Here is a 24,239-nt window from a genome sequence, read left to right on the forward strand (position 1 = left end):
GCATGACTAAGCTGCTTCTGGCGAACCAGAGCAGCGCACGGAAACGCCGTTTACCTTCCTGCCGGAGTGTTACCTATTTATCTACTTGCACTTCGACATGCTTTAGAACTGCTAGGTTGGCAGGAGCAGGGACCGAGCAACGGGAGCTCACCCCGTTGCGGGGATTCAAACCACCGACCTTCTGATCGGCAAGCCCTAGGCTCTGTGGTTTAACCCACAGCTACACCCACGTAATCTACTCTTTATTAAAACATACCACAGGAGCCCAGTATAACTTATGTGGAACCTTTTGCTGAACCTCGTCTCAAATTTAAATTAGTAGCAAATACTATGATATTTGACTGCCTCCTTCCAATGCACTGAGGTTTCCCCACTCCAGAATATACCATTGGGTGTGTGTGAGAATACACGTAAATCAAGCTTTGACACCTGTCTCAGTCCAGTGCTTGAGACCTGTGGTAGATGCTGTCAGCATGTGACAGCATCCACAACCTGGGAATGACTTTGGCTGGCCAACTAAACCAGGTGAGGGTAGCTGATGAGTCTCAAACCCTAAGTGACTTAGTGACTTCCCCTGCATGCAAAGACAGGCTCCGGCAGATTAAGCAGATGTGACCAATAATGGATCCAACAGTCAAGAAGGTGGTTTCCACACATGCTATAGAAGGAAGTGAGAGGCAGATGGGGCTTTTCATTCGGGGAAGGTGGCGCATCTAGGAGAAGGAAAACTCTGGTCCTAAACTTCTGCTGCCTTGTGGGATATTTTTGGGGAAATAAAAGCCTTAAGGAGTAAACCTTACACAAATCTGGAGTGGAGTCTCAAAGACGGTTGGATGACATTTTATATGCCTCTTTCTGGCAAATCCTGCAGCCAGGCTGGTGCCAAATGTATTGCTCTGCTTTCCTTTGGACCATATCACCAAGGCCAGAGGGGCGATTTGTTGTCTGGGCCACCCAGGACCTCCATACACACCGCCTAGGCTTGTGCCCCAGAGAGATGCTAACACAGTGGTTTGACTTCACCCCTGGAGGCGCACTCCTTTGTCTCTTGAGACAATAGATGCCAACAAGTTTGTGCTGCAGGAAATTATACAGATGCCCAGTAGAGAGCGCTAGTGAGGTGGGAGAAACTGCAATGATGGGAGCTTGAGATCTGCTAATTCCTGACTTCCTTGATTCCAGCTAGCCCAGAGCCTTTAGCCTTTACCTATTAATTTACTATGGCACAAGGTATAGTTCAGTAAAACCATCTCTATGGTCGTCTCACACAGAACAATATTTGCTTCAGTCAATAAGCCTTAGTTGACCTAAGTCAGTGTGGGCCAACATTTATCCTCCAGGCAAACTGACCCCCTTACATGTGTCCATGGCCAAGCTCCATAGTTAAGTTGGTGCCATCAAGTAATAATAGTTTTGCGGTTATGAAGGCATAGCTGGAGCATGGCACAGGAACAAAGGAAGTAGCCTTGTACTGAGTCAGACCCATCTAGCTCAGTGTGGTTGGCACTGACTGGCAGTGGCTTTCCAGGATTTCAGACAGGAGTCTCTCCCAAGCTTAGCTGGAGGTGCCAGGGGTTGAACGTGGGACCTCCTGCTTGCAAGACAGATGCTCTACCACTGAGCTACAGCCCTTTCCCATAAAAAACATTCCAAAAAGAAATATTACTTGAAAGTATAGATAGAATATCTTACCAATTAAAAAAGTTTAGCCAATCAATTTCCTGAAAAGAGAGGAGCATTGAAAGATATTGATTAAGGAAGTCTATGCATATGACAGTATCAGGAGGGGAGGAAAAATAGGGACCACAATTGAAAAACAAAACAAATCTCTGATTTGATGGACCCATCTTCCAACTACCCTAATAATGTGGATTTCACTGAGCTTTGCCACACCTGTGGTGGGGGTGAGGAGATTGTTTTCACTGCAGCTGCTCTAGAAGCCCTTCAGCAGCCAAAAATATTTTCAGCAATTTGCTTAATGGAAACAGTGGAATGCAGACCTACACTCCCTTAAAAGAAAGGAGGGGGGGTTCATATTGCATAGCAACTCCAGACAGAAATGCTTTTTGTCCCTCTTTATTCTACAGTCAGGTTTAATGTGCTTTCCTGAACTGGGATCCTGATGCTTAATTTATGTCTTGCAACACTTAATTGCTATGTCCTGTTGCCTGCTTTGGGAGCGTGAGATCCCAATGTACATAAGTAATGCACAATTAAAATGCTTTAAAGATTTTGAAGTTGCCCCACCCAATCCAAGGGCTCAGGCTCATAACCGTGTCCCTGATTACTGTCCCGAAGGCTTGCAAACTTAAGAGCAAGAAATAATGAAAGTAGGGAATAGTTGGAGAGACAAAGCATAAAATCTAACGGGATACATGCATTTCTACACTGATGGTGTGTAGATTTAACCAAGGTATTAATCAAACAATGAGCCTTATTCACCTCACGTGGCACCCTAGTGGATGTGGTGAGAAAATGGCTGTGTTGGTGCATCATGCTAAACCATGGTTTTGTGTAATGTGCAGAGGACACAGTGAACCTCAGGCTCCTGCACTCCCCATTCCTTATCTTCCTGCATGGTCAGGAGAAGGACTTGGGAAGCTTTTATTTTCCATTGCCCTTAAATGCATCTGTTTGTTTCATTTGAACTGATGAGCATGGTTTCGCACCATGATCAGTTTTAAAACAAGCCAACTTCAGACCACGGTTTATGGAGCTGACTTGTTTCAAGAAAACCTAGTTAGTGTAACCCACGATCCCCAGTACTGATGAAATGACAAGCCACATTTATGGAAAACCAAACGTAAAAGCTGCTGAAATCCTCCTCCTGGCTATGCAGGCAGAGAAGTGTGTATTGGAGTGGCAGGGAATGAATAAGCCTTGAATGTTGCTACAAGTTATGCATCTCACTAAAACCATGGTTTAGTGTGACGTGCAGGCACAACCAATGTGTTTTGCTTTGTTTGCTTGAGATCTACCTCCCAGCTTTCAGATTCGTGGAAGATGTCTTTAAAAATATGAAGTCAGTATCTGCTTCTGAGGGGTGAGCTGCTGTTTGGCCCTGAGGAACATGTCATGAAGAGATTTGAAGTGCTATAGCTAGATTTGTAAATAGTAACCGCTCATCAAGTGGAATCCTTGGACATTATTGTTTAGGACGACCAAATTACAGCTGATATATAAATGTAAGAAATCAAGAGAGCATTAAAAGAAAAGGCAAACTAAGCACCTTTGGTTGCTTTGGGAAACACAGTCATATGCTGTGTAACTCACATGGATTATCCTGCTACCTTTTGTGGGGTGAAGTCCTTGGTGCATACAAATGGTTTGTGAGTGACGGGCAAACTTTTGACAACTCCTGTGTTACAGGTCAAGGTGGAGAAAGGACTGGGGAGCAGGTTACATGTTGGCACAGAATATTTGTGCCTAGCAGACGGCCCCTCTGCTGTTGGCTCACTATGCTGTGCACACAAAGATCTCCCAACTATACCAGTCAAAACAAATGACACTTGCCAGACACTTTCATGCAATATTTTCCTCATTTCTCCGATGCAGTGTACACACGCCTCTCCCCTTGCCTGTTTGTTTTTCCTTTCTTTAACCTCTGTAAAATGGGGCCAATTCACCAGGCTTTTTCATAAACAAGTGACACAGAATATCATGAGCCACCTGCACACGTCAGACTAGCTGAGTCAGCTGAAGCTGTTTCAGGTGAGCCTAGTCTTGGGTCACTAAACTTCCAGTATGCAAGGAGATGAAACTGGAAGGGTTGGTGCTGAAGGTGCAGGAAACGGAAATGGGTTGAAGCAGTTGAGGGCAGAGGGAAGGCAGAAGCAGACAGCAGCCATTTCAGAATGACTTGAAATAAGAAACATTCACCAGCTGTGGACGTTGTGGCTTGTGGGTGTAGTTTTCTGGTCTGCAAATGGAGATATTGCCCAGCCTAGGGAATATTCTCATTTAACATTTACACAAACATCGTGGTGGTGTTTTTCATCATTCTCATCAAAAGTACTTTTAGAAATCCCACCCTCACCCCTGTGCTCCAAAAACATAGTGGAGCTTTTGTGCTCAGCAAACAAATGCTGTGTTCTTGTAAACAGAGCTGGTTTTGCGTTGTGGTTAAGAGTGGCAGCCAGGGTTCTTGCTTCAAATTTCACCTTAGCCGTGAGCTCGCTGCGATCTTAAGGAAGTCACTGTGTGTTAACCTCAGGCCCAGCTACTGCAGGATGGGGGAAATAACTGGTGCCAGTTGATTGGCAGAGCTGTCAGGTCCACAAGATCCCCAGATGTGTAGCACTGCAGGAACGAAGGCTTTTCGCACTCCCTAGAAGCAATGCTTTCTTTGTGATGGTACTCACCATTACAGAGTACTGTCACCTCTCCCCTTCTGTCTATGGCAACCATTGTATGCTGGAACTCACAGCGCTCTTATCAAGATATGAGTACCAGCAGCTCATTTTACCAAAATAATAATAATGAAGCACTTCCTAAAAGCAAGCCGAATTGAACACAGTAGGTCTTTTCCATCAGTAAACATGCTTTGGATTGCCCTGCACATAATACAGTCATACCTTGGTTCTCGAACGGCTTAGTTGATGAACAAATCAGCTCCCGAACGTCGAAAACCTGGAAGTAAGTGTTCTGGTTTTCGAACGTTTTTCGGAAGCCGAACACCCGACATGGCTTCCGCTTGAGTGCAGGAAGCTCCTGCAGCCAATCGGAAGCCGCACCTTGGTTTTCGAAAGGTTTTGAGAGTTGAACAGACTTCCGGAACAGATTAAGTTCAAGAACCAAGGTTCCGCTGTATCTGAATGCTGAGTATTAGTATTTCTTATTTACTCTGCTTCTTTTCATGTTGGCCAAGAGCAAGCTTGAGGGTTCCTTTAATGAAAGGCTCTCCAGATGTGATTGGACACCAGCTCCCATCAACCTCAGCCCGTGTAGCCAGTGGCCAATAATGATGGTAGCAGTAGTCCAGCAGCAGCTGGAAGGCCACAGGTTTTACATCTCTTACTTTAGTAGAAGAAGAGTTTGGATTTGATATCCCGCTTTATCACTACCCGAAGGAGTCTCAAAGCGGCTAACAATCTCCTTTCCTTTCCTCCCCCACAACAAACACTGTGAGGTGAGTGAGGCTGAGAGACTTCAGAGAAGTGTGACTAGCCCAAGGTCACCCAGCAGCTGCATGTGGAGGAGCGGGGAAGCGAACCTGGTTCACCAGATTATGAGTCCACCGCTCTTAACCACTTCACCACACTGGATCTAGTGTGTTAGATGTCCTTGCCACTTGGACTCCAATGAGATTCATTCACAGCATCCGCTGCTCAGTTTTTGGATCTGCTTTTTAAATCTAGTTTTAATATTGTCCAACCCTTCATCTTAAAAACCCAGACAACTGTTTTAAAACCCCTTCTGTACAGTCATAGAAGCATTTGTATTAAGAAGGTTTTCCTCAAAATCTGCCTCCCTTTTTCTTTCTTTCTTAATTTTAAGCTTGGATTGCTTCCTTTTCCTCCATTAAATGCTGCCCTCAAGAACAGCATGGATACCAAATGAGCTCAAATAATTTATTTTGCAGTCTGTTAAACAAGTGCAAGCTTCAGGATTATTCCCTGCCCCACCCCCCATTTCAACAAGGTATCCTCTTTATTTGGGAGGAAACACTGGCAACTTGCTGAAGCAGAATATGCACAATGCCAGTGTCTCTTTTGAGACAGATATAGAGACATGGCAAGGTTTATAGTTTCCCCTTAATGTTAATGAGCAAGCATCTTCCTGAGGAAATGGCTCTCTGCAGAAGTGCAGAACACCTCCACTCAAAAGAGCCATTGAAAACTTGCTAATGTCAGATTTATCTGTCACTTAAGCATTTGTATGCTGTTGGAAAGTTGATTTCTGCTTACAAAGGATGCTGGTAAAGCAGGCAGCCAAATCCTAGCTAATGACAGGGCCTTGTCTGCAAGAGCATGTGAGGCAAAGCAGACCCTAACTACCCCTTTAAAATACACGTTTCATTTTCAATTTATGTTATCTTATCTATACATTACTTATAAAAAGCACCCTGAAATCATTACATAAACAATCACGCATAATTCAGCCATGAAAGTAATGCTGAGGGGCAGTTCAGATGTCGTAATCTCAGTTCAGCAAACCATTGTTTATTAACACAAGAGGCATCCACCTCTCCTCTCATATGCTGGCTTTGATGCTTCAATCATGGCAACCCACAATTTCCTGTTACATCTGAAATAGCAAACTGAGATGGATTAATTTTAGTTTACTAACCATTTTATACTCCTGGTGCCATAACCTTGTTAGTAAACCAGGATTAATTGAGATCTGGTTGTATTAGGAAACTATGGTTTAACAAACCACTATAGAAACAGTCACTCCACTGTGGGAGGGCAGGAGCAAAGAGGGGAGTATCCAGGCACAGTGATTGTTCCCAGCTTAATAAACCGTGGTTTTATTTAATCAAGATTGTTAACATCTGAACTATTCCACTTAAATGAAACACAAGCAGATTCGAGGATGTGAAAATATTTTATGGGACAAACCTTTCTAAATGCCTGCATGGTTGGCAACAGATAAGTTTGGTTTGGAAACCTGTTCCACAATCTTGCAGTTGCTGTATACAGTGGTACCTCAGTTCTCGAATGGAATCCATTCTGGAAGCCCATTCGGCTTTCAAAATGTTCAAAAACCTAGGTGCGGTTTCCCATTGGTTGCAAGAGCTTCGTGCACTCAGCGGAAGCCGTGTCGCATGTTCGGGTTCCGAAAAATGTTGAAAATGGAACCATTTACTTCCAGGTTTTCAGCGTTCAAGAACAGAAACGTATGGCAACGGAGGGAGGCGTTTGGGAACCGAGGTACCACTGTATGCCATATTCTGGCATCCAAGGGATCTAAGTTTCTTTAGTTCCTGAGAGTACACAGTGACTTAAAAAACCCCAAAACTAAATGGTGCATGTCCTATGGCAACTAAAATCTAAATTCTGAACGTAACACACTTATGACCTCAAAATTAAGCTCCATTCATGGCATGTTGCTGCCTGATAGTGGCTGTGCAATTGTCTTCTGTGGGATCCCCATTTTCTCTCAAGGTGCCTACCATCTAGAGACCCTCCTCACCTCTTTAACTAGTAGAATGCTTCTGAAGTTGTTGTAGGCTGGAGACAATGTTCCTCTCATCCTGAGTAGATAACCATTGAATTCCAACAGTAGCAGCAAGTTGTGGCCGTGCTCTACAAAAATGTGTGTTGAATGCTGCAAGCATGTAAGCCGCCCGAGTCCCAAGGATCTAAAGGTGGCTGGTCTTGCTGCTAGTTTTCTTAGGCTACCTGCTGCTCCAAAATCCTTTGTGCACACTCAAAAACAGATGGTGGCTGATTTGGCTACTCTAGCCAGAGTTTAAATTCACCGACAGCAGCATTATGGAGCTGTCAAAAGATCCATCTGCCCCAAGCAGCTGTCCTGGCATTTGCCTGTCTGCCTCCTTGGGAAATTCTGTGCCTCCTTGTTCTCAGGCAGACATATAACTTTGCTGCTAATGCTGTTTTATTGGGACAGGAATGGAAGCAGGACCATCTGCCTGATAGCTTTAATCAGAAAAAGGTCACTTCTCTCCCCCAGCCTCCCCACAAGCCTTTTCTTATCTTTTTAGCTGATAGTTTTCTGGCTGTGTCCAGAGGCAGTTCTGGGCTGTAGATAGCTACTTAGGGTTTCTTGGACACAGGTCATGTGCATTCATTGTGTTTGTGTACGAGAGAGTGAGAGTGAGTCAGTGACTCTTGCCTTTGTGTGTGTTTCCAAACCCTTCAATGAGTAAGGCTGAAATACTTTATTTAATCAACTTATACTACATTTCTGTTTAACTGCAGATCATTTTTTTAATCATGACTGTTTCACATATCAGGATTTATTTTGGTCTGTTTAATTGTTCTTTGAATAGAAGAATCTTTATGGAAGCTTGAAGCTATTAAACTAGTTGACAAATGACACATCCTATACTTCTTACCAAAAACCTGCTGTTTGGTGTTACTGGCACTACTTTAAAAATCCCTTTTAAAAAGTGGGTTTAAAAATAAAATTACCATTCATTTGTTTCAATGCATTTTTTTTATCTGATGCATTTTCAGATTAAAACCATTGAAGACTTACTAGGTGCTTCACAATCAATCATTCTCTTTTCCTAAAAAAATAAAAAATAAAACCACCCAAACAATAAACTATCAATTTTAGATATCCTGTAAGCCTCCCAGAGTGGGCGGGGTATGCATATAATAACAGCAGCAGCAGCAGCAGCAGCAGCAGCAACAACAACAACAACAACAAACATAACAACAACAACAAACATGTCTTTAAGCAAGCAGAATAGCCCACAATCCACGATGCATCCCTATCTGCATTTTTTTAACAAGTTGTGCAAAAAACCTTGTAGTTTGTGTATATTTCTTGATCAAGCAGCTGCTGATTTGCCTTGCATATGCATGTTCATTCTGTGACATTAATTCTATAGCTACCAAGCTTCCAATACAGTGAATAGGCAAGTGTGGATACTTGATTACCGGTGCTTAGGAACAAACACATGAAGAAAGCTCATTTTGGTGGCAGAATTATATATTAGAGTCAAGAGGGATAAAGCAACTTTTGCCACATTATATGTGTTTTTATGCTAGTTGGTGTCTGTGTCAGATCTGAATTGCTTTTTATATTGCTGCTTTTTAAAAAATTGTTTTATATATAATGTTTCTATATATGCAAATGTTTCAACTGAATATGCCCCTCCTCCCTCAAACGTTCCTGGAATATGCCCTCCCTCCAGGGGCGTACCCATGATCAAAACTAGGGTGGGGGGGCAAGCCATGGTCGTTCAGGTTATGACATTTCAGCACGGAAAAGGTGGGGGTGGGGCGGAGGGGAGGTCCTGCTCTGAGTCTCGGCCCTCCGGGCTGCCCCGTCTTGCTGGGAGGCGGGTTTAAGGCGCACATGCGACTGCGGCAACTTTCCCAACAGAGCCAAAGAGCCGCCGGTAAGGAGCGCGGAGCCCCGGCCAACCAGCAAGCCAGCCAGGGCCGTCTTAAGCGCATCAGGCGCCCTGGCGGCCAGCCTGCTCGCACTCCACCGGGCAGCCAGAGGGCGCGGCGCGGCCACCTCTCCGCCGGGCAGCCAGAGGGCGCGGTGTGGCCAGCCACCTCGCGCTTCTGCCCTCCGCCAGGCAGTTGGAGGGCGCAGCCGGCCAGCTCGCGCTCCGCCGGGCAGCTGGAGGGTGCGGTGTGGCCGGCCATCTCACGCTTCCTCCCTCCGCCGGGCAGTTGGAGGGTGCGGCCGGCCAGCTCGTGCTCCGCCATGCAGCCGGAGGGCGCTGCCGGCGGGGCTGGAGGGTGGAGGCGCTCTCCACGGCGTGGCGGGCGCGGCTGAGGTGTCCTCCAGGCCCTGGCGCCTTGCGCCAGTCGGCTCTATGGCTTAGACGGGCCTGGAGCCAGAGATCTGGTCGCAGCCCGGGCTGCGGCTCCTCTCGCCCGGCGACGGACGCCAATCATTTTTGCTTCTGGGGGGGGGGCAGCTTGCTTCTAGGGGGGCATCTGCCCCCCCCCCGATACGCCCATGGCAGATAAGCTTCCCTGAAAAACATCCCATCTTACCCTGTAAAGCATGGGCATAGGAGAGAATTTCAACTCTGAATGATGCATGGTGATTTTGGGGGCCCAGTAGGCTTGGTCAACATTCCCATGTGAACTGCATGTTTCATGGCAGACATACGGGGATTTCTTGCCAGCTGAAAAAGATTCACGGAAGACTAAAAGTTTGAAAACAGCTAGTGTATACATTTTTAAATCAGGGCTAAGTATATCATTACATACATACATACATACATACATACATACATACACATATACATACACATATACATATACATATATATAAAGAGAAAACTGGGATTGAAAAATGAGAAAACTGGGAAAACTGGGATTGAAAAAGCATTGACTGTCTCTCTGGCCCCATGCCCTTGCTATGTCAGCTTCAAGACTGGGGTAATGACTCTGACTTGGCATAATTTGGAAGGCATCTGAGGTGCTTTTGAAGTGTCAAGCATTTATGAGAACAAGTTAATGAGGTCTTTAGCTCCTCAAACAGGGTAGAGACTCCACATCATCTCTCCTATATGACTTCCAGCCAAAAGAAACCACACACACAACACCAGAAAAACTTAATTGCATCTCCCATTCTGCCAAATTGGTGGAGTGGCTATCTATTAATATCCTGGCTTTACAGCTACAATCAAAGTGCCCCAGTTTGGCACCCCTGCATTTGTTTTATTTTTTATTTTTTAATCCTTAAAGATGATCCACTGGCCAAGTGGTTATACCATTTTTATAGAGTGGATCTGGAATAATGAGAGCCATTATCTTGTTACTGACCATTCTGTCCCTAGTACTGTACTTATAATGTCAAACAAACATTTTGGTGCTGACCTTTAAAGCCCTAAACGGCCTCGGTCCTGTATACCTGAAGGAGCGTCTCCACCCCCATCATTCAGCCCGGACACTGAGATCCAGCGCCGAGGGCCTTCTGTCGGTTCCCTCACTGCGAGAAGTAAAACTACAGGGAACCAGGCAGAGGGCCTTCTCGGTAGTGGCGCCCGCCCTGTGGAACGCCCTCCCATCACAGGTCAGGGAAATAAACAACTACCTGACATTCAGAAAAAACCTGAAGGCAGCCCTTTTTAGGGAAGTTTTTAATGTTTGATATTTTTGTATTTGGTTTCTGTTGGAAGCCGCCCAGAGTGGCTGGGGAAATCCAGCCAGATGGGCGGGGTACAAATAATAAATATTATTATTATTATTATTTAGTATTACCATGCTTTCTATTGTCATAAGGTAGCTATGGATACTGTTGCACATACATTCTTTGCTCAGAATTGTGTGCCCCCACCCCACCCACCTCCTCCCCCCCTTTCTGCCTAATGTCTCAACAACCAAAATTGATCTGTAAAAATGTTACATGGAAAAATGCAAGAGACATTGTACACTTGTAAACCAAGAAAATCTCTAATAATAAATAAATAAATAAATAAATAAATAAATAAATAAATAAATAAAATAGCAAATAATTGCTAGTGAAAGAAAAAAAAAAGAATTGTGTTGTATCATTGCATTTATAGTCGTGCCATATCTATAACATAACCTATGATGCAGTGCAACTGTGGCTCAAGCGAGTTTCCAAAAATATATTTGTTTTATGGTTCTGCTGATTTTTTAAAATTGTATCTTTCTTTTATTTTTAACTTTTGTAAACTCTCCTAAGGATGATTGTGGAAGGGCAATATAAAATTCTGACCAATAAATAAATTTATTTGGAGCTTGAGCAAACAATGCAGCAATTGCACTGCAACAGGGCACACTTTTTGAAATGCCCTTAATTCTGGAACAATGTAGTAAGCCTCAAACAGTTTCACCATCTTGGTACACATAGTATGGTTGACCATGTCTTTCAGTGGCCTCTCCAGCTACCTGTCCAGGCCCTTATCTCTTCCCCTGTCATCTCTACTGCTTCACATCTTCCCTTTATGAACCCCCCAAACCTCATTGTGTTTGCGTTCCACAAGCTGTTCATTTTGTAACCTAGTAAGTCGAAAGGATCTAAAGCAGGCAGGAAAAAAAGATGCTTGTGTGTGGGTGTTTTTGGATTCCCTATTCTTTTCCGTCTCTATTCATGAGGAGTCAGGAGGATGTTTCAGAAAACTGGGTCAGGCATAACTCATCCTCTTCAAGCCCTGCTCAGGCCTTGTAGCCAAACCTCGTTGTATGAAAAGTGACAGCAGATATTTGTCAAAGTGTTAATGGTGACATTTAAACCAGATTCCTAGCCATCTAGCTGTTTTTCTTAGTGCTTGACCTGTCAGCTCTTTGTCAGCATTCTATGTGATGTGCCTCGGTATATTAACTTTGTTTGTTATTAGGCGTGAAATATAACATCAGTGTGGGCACTGTTTCTCTCTCTTTGCATGAAATATGGTGGATTCCCTCTGCGGGGTAAAGATTCATTTAATGAGCTTCAAGGCTGTGTTGGCCAATGCTTTGTGAAGCATCAGCCATAGGGATGAAAGTTACGCTGTTCAAATGGGAAAGCCATGTTCTCTTTGGCCTAGTTTGGATTCTGCAGGCACTTTTATCTCTGTGGATGTTTTCAAGGAAAGCTGAAGTGGGATAGCAGCTGTAATGGGTGCCTGGGAGGGCCTGGGTGTACTTTGGATTACTCCCTCCACCAGTGGTTTGTGGACATACCACACTTTTATCCTTGAGGAAGACTTGAAAGATTCAGAAGCACCCAAGAAGTAAAGTGCAGTTGAGCACACTTTGACCAACCATGCTGAAAAGCCCCAAGTAGAGTGTTGAATTTCTGTTCCATTTAGCTTTATCAGCTGGACTACTTCTTCTTCTTCTTCTTCTTCTTCTTCTTCTTCTTCTTCTTCTTCTTCTTCTTCTTCTTCTATAATATGCCTTCTGTTTTAGATAGGAATTCCCCTTTCTTTTCTACTGCAGGGAGTATCATTTCAACTGTTTACTTGTTTGAAAAGACAGGGAGCTTATGACTAATGGATTGCTGTACAGGAAATCTACTTTCTGTGTGTTTGGGAGGATTGAAGTGGAGCAAGTACACGGCAGCACCCTTGTGACACTGAAATAGAAATCCCTGTTTCCTCATATCGCTCAATAGCTGCTCTGACTAAACAATTCAGTGCATAACCCAGGTGCCAAAGACTGACGTTCCTGAAACCCTCCTGTGCTCAGCAGGTTTTTATAAGCGGGGGTTTTGATGTATTAACAGAGCAAGTGACTGGAGCCTGCCTGCCTAGGCGGGGCCTGTCTCCTCCAACCTTCTCTTCAGTCAAGAACTGGAAATTCTGGCTTTCCTGATAGACAACTGTCTGCCAGAAACATGACCAGGTGAAAGCTGTGGAGATCTCGAAATGCCAATAGGGCATGGCTGTCCCTCCAACAGAAAAGTCATACAAATCATAGTCTAATTTCTGTGTCAAGGGAAGACTTGTTTTGTACTTGAAATTGCGGAAGCATATGCAGATGTTTAAACTGTGCATAAAGTTGTTCTATGCAGATGCTGCTTGCATGTCTTCAAATCTTTCCTCACAACCATGAAAACTAGATATATTGAAGGTCTAAGATGAATGCGCTTGCAGTATTTTGGGAACATTCTTGGCAGTGTTAAAAATTGCCCCCCTTCAAGATTTTTTGGCAATAATAATCACCCTATTTGTTTTCATTGGTCTCTGTTACCTTCAATGGAATTAAATTACCTTCAGTAATATAGTCAGCCAAATCTGGCTATATTCTGTTATATCATTCCAATCAGGTGATCCCTGATTGTACAGTATTGGGTTTCCCATGTCACAGTGCAGAAGAAAGAAAGAAACGGCAACTTGAAGGGGAGAAAACGGCAACAAAATAGTGGCAGAGAGAAAGAATGAAACAAAACAAAATTGAAAAAATGTTTTTTTAAAAAATATTTCTATACTTCTCCCACCAAACTCTATTTTTGACTCCGAAAGTCCAAACCAAATAATATCTGATGCAGCCGTAGCCTTAATAATAGTGTCCACATCACTTTTAAATTAACAGAGCTTAACAACTGGGATGGTGCTTTCAGGTTTTTCTCAGTGGTTGGTCGATGATGAAATTGATGAGAGACTGATACATCCGGTCATTAGTTCTGAAAGATCTATTATTGTAGCTTTGTAGAGAAGCTCAGGCTTTGTGTATCTTGAACCACCTGCATTTGTTCCTAATTTGTTCCTATGTTGACTTTGTTGCTCTTTGTGAGTCTTTCAGACCCGGCATTTTAAGCAAAAGAGTCATGGCCCTTGTTTTTACCAGCAACTTCATTCCAAGTTCTGTCTGTCTTGAATATGTCATTCTGAAGTCAAGTGCCGCATGCTCTCTGAGGCATTACAAACCGAACAGGAATGAGCAGAGGAGACAGTGGCTCATATATGAATGACCTTATAAGAGTTTTTGTTTGGGAGTGCATCACTGAGGGTCACTTTAATGGCCGGTTCTGTTTTCTTGCACATTTCATCCCATGCAAATCATGCCACTGTCACCCTTTCATAACTAAAAAGTAATGTCACCATTCCAGATTATTTTTACCTGGTGAAACTTTACACAGCTATAGAAATAGGTGGTGTTTGAGAAATTTGGAGACCTGAAAATGAGAACAATGTACTTTGTTTCAAGTCACCGCTGCTCCCCACATGAACCAACCTAGACCCTATGATCATAATCTGAGGCCCAGGACATTTTTGAGGCCCAGGACATTCACAGGGCAACCAAAATGCTTGTTTACAAAGCTACTGTACTACCATCTTTACTATATGCTTGTGACCACTTATAAATGCCATCTCCAACTCCTCAAAAAATTCCATCAATGGTGTCTCCGAAAAATTTTACACATCACTTGGGAAGACAGGCGAACTAATATCAGTGTACTGGAAGAAGCAAAGATTCTTCAACATCAACTTTGTTGGACTGGTCATGTTGTGCGGATGCCTGATGATTGTCTTCCAAAGCAACTACTCTATTCCGAACTTAAAAATGGAAAGCATAATGCAACAAGAGGTTTAAAGACAAATCTAAAAAAGGCAAATCTTAAAAAATGTAGTATAAACACTGACAACTGGGAAACACTGGCTTGTGAGCACCCCAGTTGGAGAATAGCCTTTACCAAAGGTGTCATGGGCTTTGAAGACACTCGAACTCAGGACACAGGGGAGAAACGTGCTAAGAGGAAGGCACACTTGGCAAATCCACACCGTGATCAACTCCCACCCTGGAACCAGTGTCCCCACTGTGGAAGGACATGTGGATCCAGAATTGGCCTTCGGTCACTTACGGACTCATTGTTAAAACTGTGTTTATGGAAGACAATCTTACTCGGTTATAAGTGATCGCCAAAGAAGAAAAAGAAGAAGAATCTTAGGCCCTTTTTCCTGTGTCCCCTCCATGGGGTCCTCGACTTGTGGAATGCTCTCCCCAGAATGGCATGCCTGGCACCTTCTTTATCCAGTTTTAGGCACCTGGCAAATACTTTCTCCTGGGCTTTTGGCCTTTGGTTTGAAAGATATTATTGCCTCTTTTTAGCAGGTATAGAAATTTGTGGGTTTTTTAAGCTTTTTATCTGAATTGCTGTGTTTGGGGAGGTTTATTGTTTTTTAAGTTGGTTTTAATGCATGCCACTTGAAGTTATCTTTGTAAGAAAAGTGACTAACAAATACAATAAATAGTAATAGTGGGAGTTAAAATAGATAGTTCTGCCTTTCTTTATAATATATTGGTTTTGTGTGGAAATGGATCTCTGTTTCTCTCTTCCGACCTCCCCCAGCCTCTAGATTAAATGCTATGATGCCACATTAAGATTGTTTGAGTACGCATTTATTTATAAAAAGCATTTATGTATCACCATTCAATAAAACATCAGAACCGTTCACAACATTAAAACGGCATTGAAGGGGAAAGGTAGCTATGAAATGTCGACAGTAAGTGATGTTGCTTCTGTTCAAGAGTTGGAAGCTTAGGTTGGCTGAGAGTAAAAGGCAACACAAGAGCCTTGGGTTAGACAGACCTTTGAGCTTATGACTTACTAAGTGTGCCCTCCACCAAGCACGGCTCTGGTTTCCTTCATTTTTTTCTACCACACTTAATTTTTAGGAGATTTAAAGATGTCTCTGAAGAAAGAGTCCCATCAACACACACCTGCAGGGGCACCATGGGCAGCCAAACGACGGTTTGCTGGGGAATCACCAGTTTACATTGGCAGGGGAATAGGAGGAGATTCTCGGTAGTGGCACCCGCCCTCTCATCAGATGTCAAGGAAATAAACAACTATCTGACTTTTAGAAGACATCTGAAGGCAGCCCTGTTTGGGGAAGTTTTTAATGTTTGATGTTTTATCACTTTATTATTATTATTATTAATAATAATATTCTGTTGGGAGCTGCCCAGAGTATTATTATTATTATTATTATTATTATTATTATTATTATTATTAAGAGGGAATGGTTTGAACTATGGCAGATATAGAGGGTTTGGATTGCAGGTGGGAATATTAACATTATGAAGACAGTAACTTTAAACATAAAAGGCCCGGGGAATGCCACAAAAAGGCCAAGATTATATCAACTGATACAAAAGGTACAACCCATGATCATTATGCTGCAAGAGACATAAAGCAAAAGTTACAGCTAGATTTCTTAACTGTGCGAAATGAGCACTTAAATATATTACACGCGGATTTTTATTTTATTTTCATTTTTTTAAAAAGAAATGATTTGGGGTTTGCAGGGCCGAGGAAAGCTCTGCTTGAGACCTTGGAGAGTCACTGCCACTTGGAGTAAGACGCTATTGGGCCGTGAGAAGCAGTGATCTGACTCAGTATAGGGCAACATGTGCCAGGTGGGAATGCAATTTGAAAGCAGACAGGTGAGTTTGTTAACTGAGCAGCCCTAGAAAGCTGAGCAGCCCAAGCTATGCCTCATGCTGCTTGGCATTGCACTCTGCTGATTCATCGGAGGCGGAGGCAGCACTGTGGACTGACTTCCCTGTCTTGCAGACCTCTTTGTACTGTGAGAACCAGATTGGGCGGTGGCACAACCAGGTTAATGGCACAGGCCCTGTGGGAACTGATGTCTGTTTAGAGCTTGATGATTTTCACTATATAGGCACTGTTGTTGGTGCAACATCGGTACTTCAAAGCTGGAAATGCTTGAAATGCTTCCAAAGGACACAGTCAGCAAGTGTGCACATTAGGACATAGGGATTGAGAAGGCATCCTATATATGGGAGAATGCTGAAAAATTGCCAGTGAGCTGCCCTTGACTGTATCTCATTCCTTACGCATTCTTCCAAAGATTTCACAACTCAGGATTCCAAAGAGATCCCACTTGGGGCACTGAAGGATCCCACAGAATTGTTGCATCTCTATAGCAGGCATGTCCAACAGGTAGATCGTGATCTACTGATAGATCACTGGACGTCTGCAGTAGATCACTGGTAGATCATTGGTTCCCCCCCCCCAAGAAGCTGAAGAACTGTGGCTCCCCTTTAAAAAGCCCAACATTTTACCTTCTCCCTGAAAAAACTCAACAACCTTGACCTGAACCCCAAAAAAGGGGGTAGATCACTGCCAGTTTTTAACTCTGTGAGTAGATTGCAGTCTCTTGGGAGTTGGCCACCCCTGCTCTATAGCATGGGTATCACCTGGGGGCTTAGCAGCATCTGCTGCCGGAGCCGAGAAACAACTTGTTCCCGTATATTCAATTGCTTGCCACTGGAACGGGCATTCATGGGGTAGAGAGATTCTCTATGCTATCAGGCTAGGTTGTGGTGTGGTCTTCTGCATCAATGAAGGATCCCACACGTAACAACTGAGCCCAGAGTAATGCCTGGAAATCTTTATCAGCGCTGTGTGTCTGTATCCTCTCAATTTTTATTTGTGCAGTGTCCACAAAATCTCGGGTGCAATTATTGATAAGGATTACTAAACTTCTGCCATTTCCGCATTCTGTAGCACCCCTGTTTTATAATCTTAACTCGGCGAGCACATGTTTCAGAGCTTAGGTATCACATCAGGGCATCACGGACTTGCAATGCCTACAGTAGTGCAGTAGTGCTGTCTCAGTACTGTGGACTAGATTCAGTGTAGACCAGTGGAGTAGTCCCATCTGCTCAGCAAAAGATGGGAAAGAGAGCCTTGTGTTGTGAGAGGCACCAGTGAACTCTGTGCCCTGACTAGGGTACTGGGGACAGTGCTTTCCATTTGCACGTCCCATGGTTGTGACTTGGGCCAGAGTCATGAAAACAGGAACAGGAACTCGCTGACAGATAGCCTGGACACTGCTGCTTTACCAGCAACCAGGGAAGCATGGTTTTAAGTCTTTTAGTTGGATACAATTTGAGAATGACAGAGGTAAAAGTGGCCTTTGCTTCTTTGGCCATGGCCAAAGGGTGCCAGCGTTACCATGGGGGACCTGGCATTCTGTGATGGGGACAGCCAGCCTGCAGCACATGAGCCAAATGTAGTCCCTGAAGTAATTTGTGACCTGCCTAAGATTCTATTCATGTCATGGGTTGGGGGGGGGGGGAATTGCCTACTTGTAAAGGAGGGGGTTGCTGTTTTCAAAGGAGAGAATTCACAGTCTAATGCTACATATATGCTTTGGATTTTATATGCCGTGCCACCCACTGAAAGGATGGGTGGGGTCAGATCATTACCAAAACACGCCTGCAACCCAGGAACTACTTTCTGCTGCATTAGATAACATTCCCAGGACTCTCAACTTTGCCTCTAAAGGGAGACTGAAGAAATTGTGTGTCTTTCATTTAGAAACAAAACTTTTGATGTGACTTTTTCAGACGAAAACCTGCATAGCTGCTATCGAGGTTTTGATGCACTTATTTCCACGGACCAGAAGCTTATGCGGCGTTATTTATTCTTTGCTACTTTGACTTCCTGCAAACTGCAGTTTAAATTGATGCTTACAATTTAATGGATGTATTGTAGGTGATTGATTAATCATGCCAAGCAGTTATATTTGTAATTAGTTAGAAGCTAAAGTTAATTCTTAATCCACTTGATTTCTGTAAGAAAATGTGAGTGGATTCAAATAGAGAGAGAGAGAGAATCTGAGAGAGAAAGAGAAAGAGAGGGAGGGAGGAGTTTTGAATGCTAAAATGTGGAGCAATGAAAACTGCTGAATAGCTGCTGCTGAATCTCCTTCCTTGGAACTTTTCAAAAGCAGGCTCACCAGGGACATGCAGAAATGTTTATGTATTTGCCATGTTTTCACTCATAAGAGAGAGTTGCCAAACGGCCTGTGTGATTTGAAGCAGGCCAAGATACACTGAGTGCATTCATATTAAAGGGAAGCGCACAGCTTTGCTTTTTCATATGAAAAGGTCCCAGGTTGCGTTCCAGGCATTTCCAGGTAGGGGATGGTAAAGGCTTCTGCCTGAAACCCTGACAGGCATGTGTGAATCAAGGGATGGGGAACCCATATTCCTCCAGGAATAATCGAACTCCAACACTCATAATTCCTGATGGTTCAGTATGCTCGCTGGGGCTTACAGCAGTGGGAGTTCCACATTATCTGGAGGGGTTCTGCACCCCTAGTGTAGGCAGAACTGAGCTAGTTTGTCTGGTTCAGCATAAAGCAGCATTGCTCTAGTTCCTTCTCTTTATTTTAGCACAGGGCTAATCATTGCTGAAACTTTAATACAGACATAACCACTGCTCTATCTTCTCTGCCGGCATATGCTATAGCTGCTTGCAGAGCTCATTCTTCCACATTCCCCCAGCTTTCCATCCAGATTTTGCTGGCTACTTAGAGGCTATCCCAAGATCAGCAACAGCACAATGCGCAAAGACTCATATCCATGAATTGGCATCATGGTCCTATGTATGCTCAAGTATTGTCGGTGAGGAGAGTACAGTACTGGTTTTAGAGTACTGCATTAAAGCAGCAGTCCGTGCACTCTAAAAACCCCTCTGCTTGCACACCTAAATAAAAAGTTCCAGTTGCAATTGCAAGGTGGGCTTTGGCTGAAACAACTCATTTTGAAATCTTAGGGTGAGACGTGACTTTTGACTTCTTTGTTTTCAGCTGTCTGACTCAGCTTTATGTTATGGCCTAGGGGGAACTCCTCCAGGCTGTCTTCTCAACATGAAGTGACTTCAGTGCTGGAGCTGCTAATTGTTGTGTAGGATTCCCAAGCTTTAGCCATGAGACTTACTGCTTAGTTGCATGTGCTGCATGATTAACATAGTATAGGGAAGTGAATAGCTCCTGCCCTTGCCCCAGACCATAATGCAAATTGGGCAGGGATGGAACATGCTATGTTGCACCTAAAAGAGCTAAGTTTTGATGCAACTGCATTGTGATCTAATGCTAAGGTGTGAGGAACCAGCAAAATGCAGTTTGCACTTACGCTCCATGGTGGCGACTCACTTTAAAGATTATTATTTTCTTCTATTTTTATAAATATATTTAATTTTCAGATTTTTAAATTTACAAACAATTGTTAAACAACCAAACCCTAAAGATAATTCCATAAATTCTCATGGACTTCCCTCCTCCCCTTTGTGGGTCCTTACATTAACTTTTTTTTCCTTTGGCATCTTCTCTATTAATCCAATTCTATTAAATCTCCATTACAACCATAGCCCAATGTTCAATTACAAGTATCATTCCAATCCTACTAATAGTTTTAATTGTTTACAATGATTTTTAAGATAAGTTATATATTTTTCCCTTTCCTTATTAAAAATGGTGGTCTTCCTGATTCCTAATTCTTCTGGTCATTTTCGCCGTTTCAGCATAGTCCATCAGTTTAATCTGCCATTCTTCTCTGCTGGGAATATGTCTTCTTTCCATCTCTGGGCTAGTAACATCCGGGCAGCAGTGGTCGCATACATAGTCTCTTCTGGCCCCTTGGTATTTCAGCACCTAGAATTCCAGGAAAAAAGGTTTTTGGTTTTTTTTTTAGAGAAGGTTATTTTTATTTCTTGCCGACAAAGGTCCGTATAGTTAAAGCTATGGTTTTCCCAGTAGTAATGTACGGAAGTGAGAGCTGGATCATAAAGAAGGCTGATCGCCGAAGAATTGATGCTTTTGAATTATGGTGCTGGAGGAGACTCTTGAGAGTCCCATGGACTGCAAGAAGATCAAACCTATCCATTCTCAAAGAAATCAGCCCTGAGTGCTCACTAGAAGGACAGATCCTGAAGTTGAGGCTCCAGTACTTTGGCCACCTCATGAGAAGAGAAGACTCCCTGGAAAAGACCCTGATGTTGGGAAAGATGGAGGGCACAAGGAGAAGGGGACGACAGAGGATGAGATGGTTGGACAGTGTTCTCGAAGCTACTAACATGAGTTTGGCCAAACTGCGAGAGGCAGTGAAGGATAGGCGTGCCTGGCGTGCTCTGGTCCATGGGGTCACGAAGAGTCGGACACGACTGAACGACTGAACAACAACAACATTTTTATTTCTTGCAATATTACATTCAGAAAGATAACATCTTTTAGCATTCTTTACTTTACATTCTGTAAATATATATCCATATGTCACTATACCTTTTCTCCTTTTATGTCCCTGTGACTTCCCTCCACCTGTGCTTGACATCATTTAGTTATTTTATATCCTTTAATGTTGTATTAAAACAAAGTACTTGACATAATAACCCATAGCATCTTTTCCGTCTTTTAACCTGACTTTACGAACTTCAGTCTAAGCATATCAATAAATTTCTTTTGGAACAATACTTTGCCATATATTCTTCTACACATTCCCATTCTTTCCTTAAAATGACTGCTGCCGTCATTTTAGCCAATTCGATAAATTCACAGAAGGTTATTTTAAACATTTTTTTCAGTTCATTGTATATCATCTCCCAGAATTCTTTTACTGCTTTACAAGTCCACCACATGTGATAAAAGGTGCCTTCTTTTTCCTTACATTTCCAGCACGTATTTGACCTTGTTGTATACATTTTAGCTAATTTTCTAGGGGTTAAATACCAGCGATACATCATTTTCATATAATTTTCTTTCAGAGTATAGCATGCTGTAAATTTCAAATCCCAGTTCCATAACCTCTCCTATGCAGCAAGTTGCATATTAGGTCCAAAGTCTCTCGCCCAGTGTATCATAACTGATTTAACCTGTTCGTCTTTCGTATGCCATTCTACTATTAATTTATACATTTTAGTCTTATTTTCTAACAGCTCTTTTTCAAATTTAGAGGTTTCATCAGAAAAGCCTTTTTGTCCACATTGAATATATCTTTAAGCTGATGGTATTGTAACCAATCAGTTAATAGTCATCTTATATCTTTAAAGATTAGAACATGTTGCTAAAGGAAGCATTATTACTATCGACCTGCCCTTGTTAACCACGAAGCTGATTGTCCTCTATCTCAGACTGCATCTTTAGCCTTCTGGCTCCTTTGGGTTCACAGCTCATCTATCTCCTTTCAAACTCAAATTCCCAAAATAAAAGCAATTCCGAGAATTAAGAGAGAGACTGTGTTGCTGCCACTCCATGGGCCTTCTCAGATGTAATACCAAATTATGACTTTGAGTTATGTGCATGAGCTTAGGCCTCACATTCTGCCTGCCTCTCTCTCCTCCTAGGGCACTGCTACAAAGACGAGATCAGAATTTTCCTCATTATGACTAAACATTTGGAGGGGGGAACTGTAGTCAATTTAAACGAGCCAGGACTAAACTCTGCTTTAGAATCTGGTTTGTTATGTGTCTTCCTTAGGTCCTGCAACACAATGTGCAATTCTGAATCCTTGCACTGTCTCAGCCATAGATTTGTGGGACTGGAATGGGGAGACACACAGCATAGTGGGCCATGTTCAGTTAACTCAGCGAGTTAGCAGAAGCCAGCGCTAAGGTTCCCAATAGTGCAACGGAGGTTCCTCTCCTCTGGAGGGTCAGGAGGACCGTCAGAGCAGCAAGCAGGGGGAAATTGTTTCATCAACACAAGCATTTCTGCTTGCTGATGGAGCTATCTTAGCGCCATGCTGAATACAATCTGGTGACTCCATGTTGTATTGTAGTACACATTCTGCGGAAGGGAGAGCAGAGAGACTTGGAGCAGCAACAACTCTCTCTTACTAAAAACAAAATAAAATAAAATAATTCTTTCCAGTAGCACCTTAGAGACCAACTGAGTTTGTTCTTGGTATGAGCTTTCGTGTGCATGCACACTTCTTCAGATACTCGAAAGCTCATACCAAGAACAAACTCAGTTGGTCTCTAAGGTGCTACTGGAAAGAATTATTTTATTTTATTTATTTATTTATTGTTTTGACTATGGCAGACCAACACGGCTACCCACCTGTAACTCTCTTACTAAAGTCTAGTTCTGCCTGTCCCTCTGTTCATCACACAGCGGTACCTGTCCTTTAAGCCCCAAGTTTCTTCTCTGCTCACAGCAATATTCCACTTCCTTAGTGCTGTCCAACTGTCAGGTCTCTGTGGCTAATATTTTCCCATCAGTGGTTACAATATTTGAAGATTCTGTGACACTGCAGCAACTCAACCATTGCCTCGGCAGCGGAATTGCAAGCAGCAGCTCACCATAAATTTTGCTGGCAAGAAATGACCATTGTAGTGCCCGCAGTTAATGAAATACTTCACAGTTGTTTCTCCCATCCATAGATCTGAGCCCCGTCTTTGAACTGAGACTCAGGAGGCTGGGATAGCTCAGTTGGTAGAGCATGAGGTTCTTAATATCAGGATCATGGGTCTGAGTCTCACTGAGTCTCACACCGGGCAAAAGATTCCTGCATTGCAGGGGGTTGAACTAGATGACCCTCGGGGTCCCTTCCAGCTCTGCGGTTCTGTGATTCTATCCCAGCCTTTTGTTTCCTCCATTGCGTTAATGTTGGGTGATGGCTGTCTTGAAGAGGTTATTGGACCAAACCTAGAATTGGTTACGCTCCTGCTAGAATTATCAGTCAGTCTTGGACCACACTTCTTATTCTATAAGTTTTGGCTGTGGGGGAACAGAAAACAGAAGGAAATAGATGGCAGAGGGTGGACATCTCAAGTGATATAAACCCACAGGTATTCTTCTGCCCCTTCGTCCCTGGCAAGTTTGATGTTTAGCTCCTCTCAGCAAAATTGCAAATGTTTTAGTGAGACCTTCCTCCTCTGCAGAGTACAGTACATATTTTAAGCTTGCTCTCCCTCTCCATCTGATGCCATAATGGCTGGCTTAAGCAGTAGAGCATTGAAATGTCTACCTGAGGTTGCGGGGTTAATGGATCAGTGGTTGCTAGGCAGCTGCTGAATGCTTTCTCCCCCCCCCCTCCCCACGGGTCTGATCTAGAGGTCTGAGGTGCCCTGGCTACATGGAAGGAGCTGCTGACCGTCCTTTAAACAGCACAACCGCGCACGCATGGACAGGGGCTGACCATGTGAGACTTCCCCACAGATTTGGCATACCTGCTGCTAGTCAGGACTTGCACAATATGCCCCTGCTGTGTGCTGAGTCACCCCAGCGGCACAGAACCGACTCGGGAGAAAAAGCATCTTCTGTGTGTTTAGGCTTCCTAACAAGGGGCTGAATATGCAGTCAGGTCTGCAGTCCTAGCATTTGTTTCCCAGATCTGGGTTGTTGCTTCTGGTGTTCTGCATGCTCTTTCTCTCTC

The 24,239-nt window shown here is 43.4% G+C and overlaps 1 protein-coding gene across 1 annotated transcript in view; it reads left to right on the plus strand.

The window, feature by feature from the left end:
• Nucleotides 1-24,239, plus strand: part of MYO1D (myosin ID) — a 157,577-nt gene that overhangs the window by 108,131 nt on the left and 25,207 nt on the right.

Source organism: Lacerta agilis, chromosome 14 (genome assembly GCF_009819535.1).
Source record: "Lacerta agilis isolate rLacAgi1 chromosome 14, rLacAgi1.pri, whole genome shotgun sequence".
In the NCBI taxonomy this organism is placed as follows: Eukaryota; Metazoa; Chordata; class Lepidosauria; order Squamata; family Lacertidae; genus Lacerta; species Lacerta agilis.